Source organism: Oryctolagus cuniculus, chromosome 15 (assembly GCF_051225735.1).
Source record: "Oryctolagus cuniculus isolate XC-2025 breed Fujian yellow rabbit chromosome 15, ASM5122573v1, whole genome shotgun sequence".
In the NCBI taxonomy this organism is placed as follows: Eukaryota; Metazoa; Chordata; class Mammalia; order Lagomorpha; family Leporidae; genus Oryctolagus; species Oryctolagus cuniculus.
This window is the reverse complement of record NC_142881.1, coordinates 69,919,296-69,938,217: the sequence shown is the minus strand read 5'-3', so window position 1 is coordinate 69,938,217 and position 18,922 is coordinate 69,919,296. Positions and strand designations below refer to the sequence as shown.

The following is an 18,922-nucleotide window of genomic DNA, read 5'->3' as shown; positions in this document are numbered from 1 at the left end:
GGCGCCCAAGCACCTGGGCCATCTTCCACTGCACTCCCAGGCCATAGCAGAGAGCTGGATTGGAAGTGGAGCAGCCAGGACTAGAACCTGCGCCCATATGGGATGCCGGCACTTCAGGCCAGGGCCTTAACCTGCTGCGCCACAGCATCGGCCCCCAGGCCATAGATTCTTATGTAGGTAGGAAACAGTCCATAATAGGAGGAGCACTGGGCAGGGTTGAATCCTTTCCACATGTCACCTCAGCCATTAGCAGGGAGCTGGATCAGAAGTGGAGCAACCGGGACTCGAACTAGTACCCATATGGGATACTGGTGCTGTAGGCAGTGGCTTTACCTGCTGTGCCATGGCACTGGCTCCAAAAATTTGTTTTTTTGTTTTTTGGTTTTTTTGTTGAAAGGGAGCACTCTCCTTCTTGTTTCCCTTTCCATCTTCATAATTAGCTGGAACGCACATATGATGGCAGGAGTTAATGCAACCATCTTGGAATATTGAGATATAAAGCACACATGAGGCTGGCGCCGCGGCTCAACAGGCTAATCCTCCGCCTTGCGGCGCCGGTACACCGGGTTCTAGTCCCGGTCGGGGCACCGGATTCTGTCCCGGTTGCCCCTCTTCCAGGCCAGCTCTCTGCTGTGGCCAGGGAGTGCAGTGGAGGATGGCCCAAGTGCTTGGGCCCTGTACCCATGGGAGACCAGGAGAAGCACCTGGCTCCTGCCATCGGAGCAGCATGGTGTGCCGGCTGCAGCGCGCCAGCTGTGGCAGCCATTGGAGGGTGAACCAACGGCAAAGGAAGACCTTTCTCTCTGTCTCTCTCTTTCACTGTCCACTCTGCCTGTCAAAAAAAGAAAGAAAGAAAGAAAGAAAGAAAGAAAGAAAGAAAGAAAGAAAGAAAGAAAGAAAGAAAGAAAGAAAGAAAAGCACACATGAGTATGGTAGAGTTCTTGGCATGTTCTATCAGCCTTGGACTGTCTTCCCATGCTTTGTGAGACAGAGGTAAACATCTGTGTGGCTTAAACTTCTGTAGCTTAGGGCACCTTTGTTACAGCAACCTAACTTCTGTCTTGACTCACACAGTGCTTCTGAGTACAGATCCCTATGGATGTGGTATTGAACACGTGGCTGATCTATTTCCCCAGACACTGAATGATGCTTTCTCTATGAGACCGCTTGTCCTGTTTATGGTTATCCCAGGAGGCCCTCACCCTAAAATCTTCTAGGCCACGAACTGCATAAAAGAGGTTTTAAACATCTGAATGGAGGGAAAAAGCATAAGACGTGGTTACACTTGTTTTTTTTTGTTTGTTTGTTTGTTTGTTTGTTTTGACAGGAAGAGTGGACAGTGAGAGAGAGAGACAGAGAGGAAGGTCTTCCTTTGCCGTTGGTTCACCCTCCAATGGCCGCCGCTGCTGGAGCGCTGCGGCCGGCGCACTGCGCTGATCCAATGGCAGGAACCAGGTGCTTCTCCTGGTCTCCCATGGGGTGCAGGGCCCAAGCACTTGGGCCATCCTCCACTGCACTTCCTGGCCATAGCAGAGAGCTGGCCTGGAAGAGGGGCAACCGGGACAGAATCAGGGGCCCTGACCGGGACTAGAACCCGGTGTGCCGGCGCTGCAAGCCCCTTCTGGGCCTGAGCTACGTCTTTTTGATGTGGTTTATTTGGTGACACCTTCATATATTTAAAACATTGTTTCTATCTTCTGAGCTAGTGCATCCTGGAAGCAGGTGGTCTCTATTTGGAATTAAGGAAGGCACTGTGATCACTGTGCAGGGTGAGCGAGAACTAACCCTCTGGAGCCCCTCCTGCAAGGCCAAGGTGGTGGGACTGGATCTTGGCATTTGGTTGACTCTGAGGACAAAGTGGCGGCTTCCTCAGGGTGGCCCTCCAGGGAGGGGGAGCTGCCACAGGTGCTGGCTGGGGGCGGGGGCTGCTTCCCGGACTGAGCGTGCTGGCACACACTCAGCACCCAAGAAGACCTCCATAAAGCAGACAGCAGGCCAGAGCCAACCAGGTCAGATTTGGCGCAGCTCGTGTCCTTGCAGTCAAATGGTGAATTTCATGCATTCGGGACGAGGGAAGACCTGACTCAGGAAGAGCCCTTGGGGAAAAATCTAGGGCTTTTAGTTCTAAGATTAAAACCTAATGCGATCTTCAGCAACGTCAGCAAAGAGGCAAAATCCACAGAATGAAGCCAGACATCAGCTTGGCGGTACAGATGCCCACATCCACCATCAGAGTGCTGAGCTCCAGCCCCTGACTCCAGCTTCCTGCCAAGGCAGACCCTGGGAGGCAGCAGTGATGGCTCAAGAAATTGGGGTTCCTACCACCTTTGTGGGAGAACTGGATTGAGTTCCTGGCTCCCAGCTTTGACCCAGCCCATGCCTGGTCATTGCAGACATCTGGGGAGTAAACCAGTGAATGGGAGAGCTCTCTGACTCCTCCTGACCCACCTCCTGTCTCTGAAATAAAAACCTAGAACCGTGGAGGTGATAGTCCCACTTGACTTTGGCCTGCATGTTATAGAAGGCTTATATTTGGCATGGAGGATATGAAATGTCCAAAGCTGGAAAATATTCAAGTACAGATAGAGGCTGGCATTGGGGCATAGCAGGTGAAGCCACCGCCTGTGATGTCGGCATTGCATAGGAGCACTGGTTTGTGTCCCGGCTGCTCCACTTCCAATCCAGCTCTCTTAATGGCCTGGCAAAGGCAGCAGAAGATGGCCCAAGTACTTGGGCTCCTGCTGCCCAGCAGGGAGACCCAAATGAAGGCCCTGGCTCCTGACTTCAGCATGGGCCAGGCCTGGCCATTGCAGCCACTTGGGGAGTGAACCAGTGGATGGAAGATCTCTCTCTCTCTCTCTCTCTCTCTGACTTTCAAACAAATAAATAAATCTTTTTTTTTTTAAGAAAACTTTTAAGGTTAGAAAAACAATTGCATTGAGGGCGTCATGGAGCAAGTGGTCTGGAGGGGGTGCAAGTGGTGTTGAGTCAAAGTCACCCAACTCTGCAGGACAGGGTGGACGGCCAAGGTCGTCAGGGAAGCTCCCCAGAGACACCTCGGCCGCCGAAGTCTGGAAGACAGCGGGGAGCGCTGTTCACGGACATTTTGATCTGGGAGGCCGAGCAAGGACGTGGGCACAGAACGGCACCAGCAAACCAGACTCAGAGGGGAGCAGCAGCTCGGGGCCGGAGCAAACGTGTTCCCCCCGCAGCAGGACCTCAGGTGGGGCTGGGGGAGGATGCAGTCTCCTCCCTGCCGGGCGGCTGCTGACTACCAAGGGGCTCCCAGGAGGAGGAGGGTGACAGGGTTGCTCTGGAGGAGGGGGAAGGGAGGAGAACTGTGAAGGGGGCCTGGTCAGAGATGTGGTCTCCTGCCTAGCTCACCAGGAGACGGTCCGTGTACTCTTCCTCTCCAGGTTAGAGGGGAGGAAGGAAGAGAGGGGCCTTACCTGGAAGCCACGTGGGGGGCGGCGAGGTGTGACGTGCCGGCAGGGACTGGAGAGGACACAGTCCCTGAAGTCTTGGGAAGGCTGCCTGGAGGAAGCGGCAGCCGTGTCCACTGGGCAGCCATGACAGGGAGGCAGGTTTTGAGCCTCACTCACAGCTAGAGCAAGCCAGTTGGCAACAGAAGGGACTGCCTAAGGAGTACTGAGCGCCCCATCGCTGGAAGCACGCAAACAGAAGTCGGCTGGCCGTCTGCCCCTGGCTTTGCCCGGGATTCCTACTTGAGGCCGGATGTGCACAGTGACTCTGAGGTCCCTAGGCTTCTGACCGAGGCGCAGGAAGCAGGGGTCCACTTGCTCGGTGATCCTGCCTCCTGGGTGAAGGAAGCCTGGTAAAGCAGTGTCTGGGAGGGTGCGCCCAGAGATCAGCCTCTGAGTCTTAGCAGCCCTGCCCTCCACACAGAAGGGCACCGTGCAGTCCTCTGGGGGACGCAGAGGGAACAGAAGAGAAGACAGGCAGATGTGTGTCTCTCTCCCAGGGGCGCAAGATGCTCCTCCTCTCCCTCCTTGGCCACCGGGACTCCAGGCTCGCCGACCTTTCTCCGCCAGCAGCCCCTGGGTTCTCAGGCCTTTGGCCTCTGGCTGAGAGTTTACACCGGCGGCTTCCCTCGTTCCAAGACTGCTGGACGCATCTTGGCTTCTCCGCCTCCAGAATGTCGTGAGTTAACCGCCTTTATAAATCTCCTCTCCCACCATGTGGCCGTGAACACCCAAGTCAGGAAGGACTCCTAAGCTGGAGTTTTTGTACGGGGCCCACCCCTTGCCCCCATCCCTGAGGTGGCCCAGGGCAGCTATACCCTTGCTTAGAGATGCTCTCTCCGGGCACGGGTTTCCCTCCAGCGTCCCCTGCAGAACGCCGGGGCTGGCCCCGAGCATGCTGGGTAGGGCTAGATGGCCGCACACACCAGTGGCTGTGTCCTCCTTCCTCAGCTGGGCTCTCTGCTCTGCTCTGCTGGGCTCTCCATCGCCGGGTGCCCAGGGGAGGCGTATGTTGGGAAGAATCTCATCCTGCTGTGTCGCCTCCTGCAGCACCACCTCGCTTCCTGTGTGGCTCCAGTGAGCCTGCCCCTAGAGGCAGCAGCCATCCCGGCTGGATTGCTCCATACCCCACGGAGTGCAGGGTGGCCTGGACCTGACAGGAAGTGGGGGAGTGCAGACAAGGGGGGAGGAGACGGCCCCCACCCGGTCCCTGCCCCCAAGCTTCCTGCTTGGCTCCCACAACAAAGCGAATACAATTTGGATGAATTACTGATAACTGTATTTTATATTAGTGTTTTCAAGTTACAAAGCCATTTCAGGTAGAATTTCACTTGACATTGGAGTTTAGGGAAAAAAAAGTTCAGAAAAAGCAATTTTCACTCTTCTTTTATATCTTTTCTAGATACAGAAAGGGTTTTTATTGCTATTTTTTATTTGCGAGGCAAAAAGGCAGAAAGACACAGAGACCCAGAGAGAGCTCCCACGAGCTGCTGGTTCCCTCTCGAAACGCTGTCCGTCAAGGCGCCCAGAAGCGTGGCAGGGACTCAGGCACTTGAGCCATGACCTGTGCTGCCCGGGATCTGGAAGCAGGAGCCAGCACTGGAGCCCAGCTGCTCTGATAAGGGATGCAGACGTCTTAACTGCCTGGCCAAATGTTCACCCCAGAAACTAAAATTTAGAAAGATAAGGAGAAGACATGCCTGTCCCCAGCAGTGCACATGCCAAGGCTCCTCCATGAAGCACGGGTCGCCTTCCCCAGGTGTGGCTCCCCGTACCCCATGAACGCCCCCGGCATCAGTGCTGAGCACGGCCAGCAGTCAGCGAGTTGACTGGGGGCCTTTTGCTTTGGACAGGGCCCACATGCTTGGCTCAGGCCAGGAGCTCATGTTGGCCAAACCCCGACTGTAGTTCCCAGCCATCCTGGCATCGCTAAGCTCACAGGACTTGCACCTGCAGACCAGGAGAGGAGGAAGCAGGCTCCTGGCCCCACCCAGAAGAGCCATGCCAATGACTCTGTCCCAGCCCTGGAAACAGTGAGCACCAGCGCTCCAAAACACCAGTCCTGGGGCGCTTCTGGCCTCCTCAGCTGTCGTCTTCTTTGGGACACCTGTCCAGGCCTCCCTCCCTCCTCTCTGCCCCGCCACCCGCCCCCTCCTGGCCCCCTCCCTGCACCCATTACCTTCTAACAGCCTGTGTGACTGCCTCGCTGTGTGATTCCTGTCTGTCTCCTCTCGCTAGAATGTGAGCTTTAAGGGACAGGGAGCACTGTGGCATTTAGAAGGGGCTCAGAAAGGCACGTGTGCATGGAGGGGAGAGAAGGGGGAGCCCACACGAGCCTTCCACAAGGGCTTGGCCTGGGGTCCAGGTGTGAGGACCCTCACTCTCCCGCTTACAGCCCAAGGATAGCCTCGGGAGACTGAGACAGGAGGCCCCCTCATGGTCTCATTACCAGGCCTGATGGGAGGGCCCAGCTATGCATGGGAGGGGAACGGGGTGGGGAAGAATGTGTTCAGTTTATGGGGACAGAAATGTTAGCCAGGAATCGGCTTAATTTAACTCAAGCCTGGCAAGGCGACGGGCAGGTTAATGTGGATCAGGTGCAGGGCTGGGGCTGGGAGCCAGGTTTGGTTCAAGTGTGTTACTGGCCAAAAGGGCCTGAAGCCAGGAGCTGGGGATGGAGGTGGGGGGGGGGCAAGGTAAACCCCACCTTGGGACAGAGCCATCATCCCTCCAGAACTCAGCCACTGGACCTCGCCTGCCTGAGCCACAGCGCATCAGAAGTGCTAGTGTGTTCCTCTCCCCTCTGTATAAGGCGTTAGAACCTACAAGCCCCTTTTGTAGATCTGGTCTCCAAAGAGTCCCACAGCCACCTGTCAGGGGACTCAGGAGCCCATTTTTCAATTGAGGACATTCCACGGGGAGGAGCACTCTGCATGGGGCGGTGCTCACCCCAAAGGGCCAAGTGGCAGAGCAAGGCTTACTTCAGGCTTCCAACGAGTCTGTTTTCTGTTGCTCTAACAGAATGCCCGACACTGGGTAATACGTAAAGAAATTTTTTTTTTTTTTTTTTTTTTCAGTTCTGAAGGCTGGGAAGGCCAAGGCCAAGGAGCTGCATCTGGCGGGGACTCTCTGCAGTATGCCATAGGGTGTGAGGCGTCACATGGGAGGGGGCTCTGGAGAGATGGCCAAGCTGGATTTGTAACAGATCCACTCTCGTGACAACCAACCCACCCTCCATAATAACCCCACTGGTCCACTAATGCCTTCCTTCACAAGGCCAGAGTCCTGGTGCCCCGTACGCCTCCCACAGGTCTCATCCCCAGATATTATTCACACGTGACTTTGGGGATTACATTGCCAACACATGAATTCCAGGGGACACTCCCAAACCATAGCAGGCCCGATGGTAGAACCCAGTGTCTTTGAGTGGATGAAAGAACAGGAAGAATTACCCACATGCAGTGGAATATTCCCCTGTCTTGTGTGGTTGATTCCACGCATACAGAATACTCCTCTGCCAGTGAGTACTCTCTCAGCTTCCTTGTGAGAGTGGTAACTGCTCTCCTTTCGCTGGCTCGTTGTGAGGACTTGGCTGTCAGCCTGGCTTCGAGTAAGCACGCAGAGGAAGGAGCTGCTTAGTTCCAACTTCGCAAATGTCAGAGCTAAGCCTCAGAGCTCAGGGGACCTGTCCAAGGTCACCCAGCTGATGGGAAAGGGAAATTGGGCCCATGTCTATTTCAAGCCAAAACATGGACTTTTCTTAAAGATTTATTTTTATTTATTTGAAAGGCACAGTTACATACAGAGAAAGAGGGAGACACACACACACAGAGAGAGAGAGAGCGAGAGAGAGATCTTCCATCTGCTGGTTCACTCCCCAAATGGCCACAACGGCCAGAGCTGGGCCAACCTGAAGCCAGGAGCCAGGAGCTTCTTCCAGGCCTCCCACATGGGTGCAGGGGCCCAAGGACCTGGGCCATCCTCTGCTGCTTTCCCAAATGCATTAGCAGAGAGCTGGATGGGAAGTAGAGCAGCTGGGACTCGAACTGGCGCCCATATGGAATTCTGGTGTCACCGGCAGCAGCTTTACCAGCTACACCACGGAGCCAGCCTGCAACATGGACCTTTGAGACAGAAAGAAAGGGCAGTGGCGGCTCTCAAGGGGTGGGACATCCAGGAGGTTGCACACCCATGGATCCTGAGTCTGAGGCCCAGGAAAAAAAGCAAACCTGGGTCGCACACGGCCAGGACACAGGAGATTTGAAATAGGGACACAGGGAGGGTGGAAGTGTTAGGAATCGGACGAGGCAGAGAAGGCCATACAGGCCCCGCAGGCAACAAAAGAATTTTCCCACCCATAACATGAGGTGATGACACTATTCCTGGAAGCAGATCCGGTAACCGGTCCTGCGCCAGGAGCAAGGGGCCACAGGCAAGTGGAGCTGGCACCAGAGGCAGGACTGCTCCTAGGGCAGGGTCCTCAGCCATCTCCAGCCCAGATGTAGACCTCAGGGCCTGCAGCATTTCATCAGGATCATCTGTCCAACTGACGAGGGGAGCCCGGGGCCCAGGGGGTCTGGGGGACTCACATGGTTCTGCAGCAGAGCCCTGTTGGGGCTCAGGTCCCGTTCCCCATCTAACGCTCCTTCATCACACCATGCTGAAAACCTAGCGTGGTGGAGGACCACATGGTGTCAGACTGCAGTCCCAGGAGGCCCCAGGGCCCCAGGCGTGCTCCCCAGTCCTGGAAGCCCACCATGTAAAGGCGAGCTCCTTTGGAGTAAGGGATAACCCCTACTCGATGTTTGGGGCTTGGTTTATAATCACATGGTAGGGACTCTGTAAGATGATCCTTGAGAGCATCCCAGCACACAGCTGGTGGGAGTGCCCATGCAGTCTCTGAAAACCCCCGCCTCGGCTTGGGTCCCTGATTCCTCAGTGGGCACCCGATGAAGTAGCTGCCTTGTGTTCCCAGCACCCACCTGTTTCCCCAGAGTCGCGTCCACCCAGCACGGAAAGGCGAGAGATGACCAATCATGTTCTGCTGCAGTGGCCCACGTCTGCCTCCCCTGGGGCCCAGGAGGTGTCCAGGTCAGGGCACGTTGCTGGGTTGCCCTGCCTGCCCCGGGCAGGGGGACTGCTCAGGGCCTTTCCAGGCCACGTGGTGGGGTGGAGAAAGAGCAGGGGCTCAGACGTCATCCCGGCTGGGTTCAAATCCTGGCTTTGCCATTTCCTGTTTCCGTGAACAAGTCAGGTTTCTCACCCTGTCAGGCTCTTCATTTCCTTAGTTGCCCAAGAGAAAACACAAGACAGTTGAAGATAAAACCAGTCTTTCCACGCAACAGCCCAGCCCTGGGGTGGGAGATAGTGCAGGAACATGGAAGGGAGGTCGGAGAGGGGGCAGTTAGGGACCTGGGGGAGGGGGAAGGCTGGCTTGGAGGGGTGCACCTCACCAGGAGGTCCCCACCCCAGGCCTGGCCTCCCAACACCCCACTGGGTAGAAGGCATCCTGAGGAGTCAGGCAGCCGAGGAGCCCAGGGGTAGCCAGGAGTCAACATCAGAGCTGAGCGAGGTTGTTGGCAGGATGGAAAGCAGCAGGAAGTGTGTCTGGGAGTTGAAAGGCTGGAGAACCCCAGGTGCCTGAGCTCCCCGAGGCTTCACAGAGACCCGGGTTGAGTGACTGGAGCCGCCTGGATTCCGTCCAGACCCCTTGCTAGCCCTGCCCCGCTATCTCTTTGACTCACAGTGGGGAAGACAGGAGGGAAAATGGAGGCAGGGGAGGGGAGGCCACGCAGCTGTTCCTAAACTGGGGACCTTGGAAATTCGAGCCCGGCCACAGGCGGCCAGCAGGCAGGACAGGGCCCCTTGAAAGCTTACTTCTGAGGCTCGGGCCCAGCCTGGCCAGCAGCCCCCGGATTAGCCCAGCAGCCTTCTCTGAGCTCAGCACATCTGCAGCCTGGCGTCCACTTCCCTTTCCCCCAGTCCCTGCAGGGCGGCCCCCTGCGAGGGGGGAGGGGAGGCAGACAGCTGCGACCTGGAGGGGGCTTAGGAGGGGCTCCTGGCAGGCCTGAGACTCAGACTGGGACACAGCAGTGGCCCAGGAGCTCCTGGAACCTCATTCCAGAAATGCCTTCCCCTCCCCCAGGCTTGTGAATCTCCAGGACATGGGGGTGGTGAGTCACAACAGGGAAAGAATAGCTCTTCGGGCCCAGGAGACCCCAGGAAGGCGCTGGCACTCGGCTCTACGTGACTCGTGGCTTGTTTCTTTATTCCCTGTTTGTTTATGTATGTAAAAGGCAAAGACGCACACAGAAGGTGACCGTCCACCTGTTGGTTCACTCCCCAAATGCTCATAACAGCCGGGGCTGGCCAGGCTGAAGCCAGCGACCAGGGACTCCACCCGGGTCTCCCATGTGGGTGGCAGGGGCCTAAGCATTTCAACCATCACCTGCCACTTCCCGGGGTGCATGGTAGCAGAAGACTGGATGAGAGCCAAACTCTCGCATTCTGGCACGGGATATGGGTATCTGAAGCCTTAGCTTAGCCACTGCTACAAACACCTGCCCCTATGTGATGCTTATAACTAGTTTTATTATTTTGATCCTACTTGAGAAGACCGGCCCAGAGGAGTTCGGTAATTTACCTGTAGCAATCCGGTAAGTCAGTAGCAGTGCTAGTTCTACATCTTGAGCCTCCGCTTTATCTAGATTCTAAATAAGCAGAACTACGCAGGTGAGCGTGGAAGCCGGGGGCGGGATTGGCCCTGTGCGCCTGCTGCAGGCTCAGAGCACTCAGTGGCTGCATCGCTGAAGACCAGGAAGAGGCAGCAGGCTGGCATTTGCTCCCAGATGACTGTGGTCGGCTCTCGCCCGTCAGCGGGTCTGGAAGAAGAGATCAGGTGAGGCAGCCCGCGCTGTGGTGCAGCAGGTGAAGCCCCCCTCCACTGGAGACGCCCGTATCCCACAGGGGCCACCAGTTCAAGTCCTGGCGACTCTGCTTCTGATCCAGCTTCCTCCTAGTGCACCCTGGGAGGCAACAGATGATGCTTCATGTGTTTGGGGTGGGAGACCCGGATGGAGTTCTAGGCTGCTGACTTCAGCACATGGAAGATGTCTCTCTGTCTTTGAAGTACACGAGAAAACATTTTTTAAAAAGCACTAAGATCAGGGGAGAAATCAATGTACTGCAGACCGAACTGAAAGAACTAGGGACCATCTGCCTTAGAGAAGGGTTGGAGGAGACCGGGCTTTTGCTGGTTCTGTGGGGCCTTCTGCAGCCAGGACAGGTCAGGTGCTGCTGGGACGAACAATCCCTGATCCCTGCGGCTCCCACAACCCAAGTTTGGTTCTGACCCACGTTACATGCGCAACACAGATCAGCAGGGGCCTCTGCTTACCCTGCTGGCTCAGGGATCCTGGCCAAATGAGGCTTCCCCCAGACACCAGCCCCACGTCCCTCCCCAGACACCGCAGCAGTAGCACAGGGGAGGGCTCTTACTCCCACTGGCTTCTAAACCATCTGCTCATATTTCACTGGCCAAAGGCGGTCACGTGACAAACCTCCCGTCAGGGGAGTGGAAAGTGCAATCCTACCCAGTGACCCCAAGCAGGTGGAGATGTTGACAGGCAGCACTAACAACCACCTCCAGGCCCAGAGAGGTAACTGGGGTTGTGGGTGGATGCAACAGGAAGTCAGGGAAGCAGCCAAGGCAGGCCGGGTGCATGGCTGGAGGGTGGGAGAAGATTCTCCATCATCGCTTCTGTCACAGCCTGTGTGGCCGTCCAGGGCTTGGGAGCCTGCGGCGCCTGTGTCCTAATCCTCCTCTTTGATACGAGCCAGGTCACTTTGTGCAGTCTGCCTACCACCCCTGGGCCCCAGGCTCCTCCCCTGCAACATGGGGGTAGTAAGGAGCTCACAGAGTTGCCATGAGGGTTGGACAAGATGATGCTTACAAAGCCCGCAGCACCTGCATCTGGCGCGCGCAGGAAACTCTGATCAAGTCAGTTGCTCTTTTTATTCTTATTCCTACCCAAGACCCTGTGACCCACTCCTCCAGGGCTCCCTGGCCACACCCATTCCCCCCTGGCCTCTTGCATCCCTAAGACATTAGTCAGCAACCAGGGCAGGGGTGGAAGAGTCCTGTGCACTAGCCAAGCAGGTGGATCTCTCCTCTCTCTGGCACAGAGTCTACTGGCGTAGGGTCCTGTCTCCCAGCCCGATGGCAGGTACCTGCCCCAGCTCATCCCCACACAGCCACTGCTGGCCAGGGCCCTGTGCCCTGTGAGTCTGCCTTGTCCACAATGTTGTGTAAGTGGAGCCACACAGAGCCCAGTTTATGGGACTCAGTCCTGCGGACTCTTGGTTTATCTGCTGGGTAGGTGTGACCGCGGCCTCTTCCTCCCCAGCTGGTTCTATCACAGGTGCTTGCTCCTTGGTTGCTGCAGTCCTGTCCCCAGGGCTCCCTACTGTCTGAGACAGAGCTGTGGGTGCCCTACATTTCCCATGAGCTCTAAAATGCCCATTTCAGAGACACCCAAGGGAGGAGCGGCATACTGGGGTGTGTTACAGAAGCGGGTGAGGCAAAGGAAAACTCAGAGAGGCTTTCTGAAAGAGGCCCATCTGTGGGGACAGCCCCGGGGTAGCCCCAAGCTGCAGTACCTCACTTCAGACACCAGAGGGGAGATGAACGGCTTGGCAGGGGCCTCCGTGGCTCCCCACCGCTTAGAGCAAGGGGAAGGGAGTTAACGCGGCTGCAGCTCGGAGCCCTTAGCCTCCAGCAGGCTGGTCCAGGAGCACTGCCCAAAGCTGAGCTGTCCAGGCCTCTGCTCCTTGGTATTGCCTCATCGGCACTCCGCGCTTCTCCAAGGGTGGCCCCTGGAGCCCTTGCGTTGGCTTGAGCTTGTTCAACGTGCAGATCCCTGGGCCCTGTTTGAGATGGGGTCCAGGAGTCTGCATGTTCCAGACTCAGCCTGTGTTCCTCTCATGCACAAAGAACCTCAGAATCGAGGCTGCCTATAACCTCCATCCATTTCTCCCGTTTTCCATGGCAGTTTCCAGGTAGAGGGTTTGTCCTTTGGGGAAGCCTGCATATTTCGTTCCTGGACATTCACAGTTCACGTTGCCATGTGACAAGCCCTTTGGTGAAGAAGACTGATTTGTCAAACCTAGCAGTTCCCCCAGATTGACAGGAAGCCCCCTTGGCCCAGACACCACGCACAACCCACCCTGTGAGAGGGCCTAACACATCTGTTCCCTCCATGGTCTCCCCAAACACCATGCACTTTGTCACTTCTACACCACTCCCATTCCCCCAAGGATGGGTTCCAGATCTCCACAGCACAGCCTTCCAGGGGCTTTTGGAGCTCCTTCCTTATACATCACTGTTGATCACGTCTTGGGTGCTTTGCTTCCAGCCATCTTAGTATAGCTGCATGCCATCCCTCCCTCTGCTTTTGAGCCCAAACAGGCACAAACACTCCTGGACAACGTCTCTAAGAGACTGAAAGACAAGACTCATTCCACCTCCCACAGGCCCAGCCCATTCCGTGGTCTGAGCTCCAGAAAGCTGGCCCTGGTCCCACCCCAGTTCATCATCTCATTGGTCCACGCTGCCTAGTGCATGCTGCTGGCTCATTTGTCACTGTCCTGGGCTGACCTGCAGAGCCGCTAAGGTAAATGCTCAGACAGAAAGGGTCAGAAAGCCAGTGCAGCCCAAGTCGAGGGCCACCCCGCTCTCCGTTCTCCATCCTGTTTAAAAGGGTCCAACTTTTGGATTTCAAGGGCCTTCGCTGTGGTTTGATGCATACCTAAATGTTCATGTGTTGGAACCATAATCCCCAAATTCATGTGAGTGGTATTTGGAGATGGGGCCTTGGGGAAGTAATCAGGATTTGATTGGTGACATTCATAGGTTCATAAGGAGAGGAAGGGAGACCCAAGCTGGCAGCTTGCTCCGTCTCACCAGGTGCTGTGATGCAGCAAGGAGGCCCTCACCAGAAGCCGGCTCCATGCTCTTGAACTTCCCAGCCTCCAGAACCACGAGCTAGGTAAACGTCTATTCTTTATAAATTGCCCAGTTTATGGGACTCAGCTATAGTAACAGAAAGCAAAGACAGCCTGAGTATAAACCGCTCCCCCCTGCCCATGTGGAGGGCCAGCTAAGGTTTCCAGCTTTGTATTTTCCCAGAGAGCCCATTATAGTAGTAGCTCAGCCACACTCCTGTCCTCCCAAAGTGTGGGACTTCAAGCCTTTGAATGAGAATCACACACGATTTTGTAAAATATTTTTAATACAAATTTTACTGTTAATATTTTTATATCTAAACTGAAATAAAAGGAACAGACTTTCAGAATAAAATTCTCTAAGTTAATGGAATGTAATTCTATGGAAAATTCACTAGATTGCCTTCTATTTGTGTAAACAGATGAAAACCTTACCACAAATCAGCTAGCCTCCCTGGGTGAGCGTTTGTGCACCTGCTCTGAGCACAGATCTGTGCTGGCAACTGTATTGTGACTGCAGTATCAAGGCAGGGGTTCAGTTCTGAGCTTGTAATACACATTTTGTGTAAGATAATGACCCAGTATTTTATTTTATTTTTAAAACAAAGTTCTACAAAACTATATTTGCAGCAATAATGATATACACTTTTTTTTGTTTGTTGTTTTAAATTTTAGCTCCCACATATAAGGGAAAATATGTGGAATTTGTCTTTCTGGGTCCAGCCTCATTCACTCAACATAATGGCCTTCAGTTGCATCCATTTTCCTGCAAATGATACAATTTCATTTTTTATAGATGAATAATATTCCAGTGTGTGTGTGTGTGTGTGTGTGTGTGTGTATCACATTTCCTTTATCTATTCATCAGATGATGGAAACCCTGGTTGATTCCAAAATTTGGCCATTGTGAACAGTGCTGCTATAAACAGAGTGATGCAGCTATCTCTTTGATACAGTGTGTTCAAGTCTTTTGGGTATATATCCAGTAGTAGGATTGCTGGATCACATGACAACTCTCTCTAGTTTTTGTTTAAAATTTTTTTATTTATTTGAAAGTCAGAGTTACACAGAGAGAGGAGAGGTAGAGAGAGAGAGAGGGAGAGGTCCTCCATCGGCTGTTTTACTCCCCAATTGGCTGCACTGGCCAGAGCTGCGCTGATATAAAGCCAGGAGCCAGGAGCCAGGAGCTTATTCTGGGTCTCCCACGCAGGTGCAGGGGCCCAGGCCATAGCAGAGAGCTGGATCAGAAGTGAAGCTGCCGGGACTTGAACTGGCACCCATATAGGATGCTGGCACTGCAGGCGGTAGCCTCAACCTGTTACACCACAGTGCCGGCCCATATTTCTAGCTTTTTAAGAAGTCTTGGGGTTGGTGTTGTGGCATAGCAGGTAAAGCCCCCACTTGCAGTGCAGGCTTGCCATGACTGCTCCACGTCTAATCCAGCTCCTTGCTAATGCACCTGGGAAAGCAGCAGAAGATGTTCCAAGTCCTTGGGCCCCTGCACATGTGTAGACCTGGAAGAAGCTCCTGGCTGCTAGCTCTGCACCAGCCCAGCTATGGCCGTTGCAGCCACTTGGGGAATGAACCAGATCTAAGGTCTCTCTCGCTGCCTCCACTTCTGCCTCTCTGTAACTCTGCTTTTCAAATAAATAAAATACATCTTTGAAAAAAAAAAAAGAAACCTGCCCACAATTTTCCACAGTGGCTGCACTAATTTACATTCACACCAACAGGGTGTAAGTGTTCCCCTTTGCATAATTGCCAATGGATTTTAGCCATTCTGACAGGGGGGAGGTGACCTCATTGTGGTTTTGATTTGCATTTTCCTGATGGCTAGTGATGAGCATCTTTTCCTATATTTGTTGGCCATTTGTATTTCTTCTTCTTTTTTTTTTTTTACTTTTTTTTTTTTTTTGACAGGCAGAGTGGACAGTGAGAGAGAGAGAAAGAGAGAAAAGTCTTCCTTTTCCGTTGGTTCACCCTCCAATGACCACTGCGGCTGATGCACTGCGGCTGGCGCACCGTGCTGATCTGAAGCCAGGAGCCAGGTGCTTCTCCTGGTCTCCCATGGGGTGTAGGGCCCAAGCACTTGGGCCATCTTCCACTGCACTCCCAGGCCACAGCAGAGAGCTGGCCTGGAAGAGGGGCAACCGGGACAGAATCCGGCGCCCCGACCGGGACTAGAACCCGGTGTGCCGGCGCCACAAGGCGGAGGATTAGCCTAGTGAGCCGCGGCGCCGGCCTGTATTTCTTCTTTTGAGAACTGTCTATTGAAGCCCTGTGCCCATTTCTCAACTGTATGGTTGATTATTTATTTGGGATATTAATCCTTTGTCAGGTAGGTGGATTGCAAATATTTTTTCCCATTTTGTTGGCTGTCTCTTCCCTCTGTTGAGCATTCCCTTCGCTGTGCAGAAGCTCCTGAGTTTGACGGAGCCCCGTTTGTTTAGTTTTGCTTTTGTTGCCTGTGCTTTGGGGGTCGTGTCCCAGAAGTCGTTTCCTTACCCCAGTGTCTTAGAGGATTTCCCCTGTGTTTTCTCCTGGCAACTTCATAGTCTCATGTCTTAAATTTAGGTCTTTGATCCATCCTGAGTTGATTTTTGTATGTGGTGAGAGGTGTGGATCTAATTTCATTCCATTTTTGCCAGCACCATTTGTTGAAGAGATTATTCTTACTCCACCGTATGGTCTGGGCACTTTTGTCTAAAATACGACCTGGTGTTTTAAATGAAAGGGAGGTATCATTGCTATCATTTTCTACACTCAGTCTTCGTGCTGTTCCCAGGATTAAGGGCTCATGCAGATTCAAGGACACACGGTCATCTCGAGCTGCACACATGGTGTCCACTCTGGGTTAAGGGTTTGCCCTTTGATCAGCATTCATGGGATGGTGAAGGGTGGAAACTGTGTGGTAGGTGGAGCAAGAGGAAGTCTTGAAAGTGGCCTCTGCAGAATAAGGGTCCCAAGGAAGATGTGGCCTTCAGATCTTGGAAAGACTGGCCTAGGAAACAAAGAGCTGCCTGACAGTCAGAAACTCCAGACAGAAGAGCCAGGCTTGATGGGGAGATACGCTTTTAAGCTTAAGAAAGCAAAGATGGTTTAGAAATAAGAGATGCCTACATATAGAAAGTGAGCTGCTCATCATGGGTGCAGAAGTTGGACGATCACTTGTCTGTGTATAGAGAGGGTGTATACAGAGAGGGTGTAGGAAGGATTGCTGCACTGAAATAAAAAATAAGAAGAAGAATTTCATGTTTAACACAAAATGAGTTTCAGAAACCTTGAGAGACAGACAAAGACTCTGACTCTCAATCCCAGATAACAGACTGAGGACACCCTGCAGCGAACAAAGCAGACAAAAAGGCCTGCCTCTATGGAGCTTACAATGTGCAGATTCCATACATTTCATTCATTCTATCCATCACACCAGAAGAACTTAAGGATGGGATAAAATAAGGCAACTTAAGAAAGATAAAAAGGACAAGTAAAAGCTACAAGTTAAAAAACAAGCAAGACAGTTTAATTATAGCATACTATTGATTACATGGTAAGCAATATTTATATAGCCATAAGAATATAATCACTGTTTTTGATCTTTAAAAACAACCCACAGACAAAGCAAAGAAACTTTGTGATGGTTAAAGATCAGAATGTAAATATCAGCTATCTTGACAATATAAAAATAAATGTAAGAGGGAGGAAATGTAAGATAAGGCAGAGGGGTTAACCGCTTAATCCTCATTCAGGGTCATTGAGATATTGAATAGAGTTAACAGAAAGAGAAGTAGAGTGTTAAGTAAATGAAGAGAATTCAACAAGTTCTTGGAAAATGGAATTAAAAGATAAGTTTGTCTCAGTGCAAAAAATGTTTGAAATGCATGTTAGTTTTTTTTTCATAAAACACATTCGCATGAACTTTTTTTTTAAGAGTTGCTTATTTATTTGAAAAGTAGAGTTACAGAGACAGAAGGAGAGAGAGAGAGAGAGATCTTCCATCTGCTGGTTTACTACCTAAATGGCTGCAATGATCGGGGCTGGGTCAGGCTGAAGCCAGGAGCCAGGAACTTCTTCCAGGTCTTCCACATGGGTGCAGGGGCCCAAGCACTTGGGCCATCCTCCATTGCTTTCCTAGGTGCATTAGCAGGGAGCTGGATTGGAAGTGGAGCAGCCAAGACTCGAACCAGCACCCATATGGGATGCTGGCATCATAGATGGCAGCCCAACACACTGTTCCACAATGCCAGCCCCCATTTCTTGTGTTTTAAAAAATACATGGGTGGATGTTTAACCTGGCAGTTAAGATGCCCATGTCCTACATCAGAGCACGTGGCTTCAGTTCCCAGCTTTGGCTCCTACCTCCAGCTTTGTACTAATGCAGACCCTGGGAGTCAGTGGTGATGGCTCAAGCAGTAGGGTTCCTGCCACCCACCTGGGAGACATGGATTGAGTTTCTGGCTCCCAGCTTCAGTCCCAATCATAACCACTGCAGGCATTTGGGGAATGAACCAGCCTATGGGAGCTCACTCTCCCGCCCTCTCAAATAAATAAAATAAATTATTTTATTTATGGATTATTTTCATTTTTTTTTTTAATTTAAAAGCTACTTTTGCCATTAAATAGGTGGAAACACTGAGGTTCAGAGGGCTGAAATGCCTTCCTTGAAGTAGGAAGGCTCAGAGAGGAGAGCTAAGCGTGGACGCCATATCTCCTGACATCAGTTCTGAGCGGTGAGGGACTGCCCCGAACAATCTTGGGAGTCCTTTGACCCGGCTTCGAGGAGTCCGCATTCATTCGGGTCACGTTGCTTTTGCACCTGCTCTCTCCTCTGACTGCTGTGTCCCTCACACTGCTTTCCCTGCCATGTGTCTGCTCACTTCTCGTGGCCCCAGCCCAATGTCAATCCCTCCATGGCCGTCACTCTCTTCTGCCTACTGTCCCTGCCTCTACTGTAACATGTATTTGTGATCCTGCTGGACCGTACAAATATTCTTGTCGTCTCACTTCCTAGCCTGTGAACCCCTCGAGGCAGAAGCTGGTATCTGGTCCAACACTGTCCCCCAGCTGCCGCCCGGCCGCCTGCCGCTGGGCTCTCAGGAGTGTCTGGGGAATGCATGCAAGGGTGGAGTGCATGCATCTGTGAATTGAGATTCTGGGCTGGCGTCCTGAAGCCCCACACCCTGGCCACACGCCTGATGGTTGTGGAGGAGGCAAATCCATCAGCTTCGAAGTCGTCTCTAAATGCCTCTCCCACCCCCAGCTTTCATAATCTGTCACCTTCCTGTTCCCTTGTCCCCTCCTTCATCCCAGGACTTATCTGCACATCTCAGCACTCCCCAAAGGCATGCTTCAACAGCCAGGAGGAGCCTTCCATCTGGATCGAATTAAGGCACTGACAGAGTTATGTTCTCAAGTCAGCAGGGGCTGGAGGGAGACTTGGA

The 18,922-nt window shown here is 53.1% G+C and overlaps 2 long non-coding RNA genes across 2 annotated transcripts in view; both read left to right on the top strand.

Annotated features, from left to right (window-relative positions):
* Nucleotides 1-18,922, top strand: part of LOC138845392 (uncharacterized) — a 65,871-nt gene that overhangs the window by 26,801 nt on the left and 20,148 nt on the right. The gene's annotated exons all lie outside the window — the stretch shown is intronic.
* Nucleotides 11,073-17,397, top strand: LOC149122042 (uncharacterized). The gene is made up of 3 exons (XR_016221001.1): nt 11,073-11,140; nt 13,393-13,528; nt 15,405-17,397. It is a non-coding gene; the product is annotated as an uncharacterized LOC149122042 (long non-coding RNA).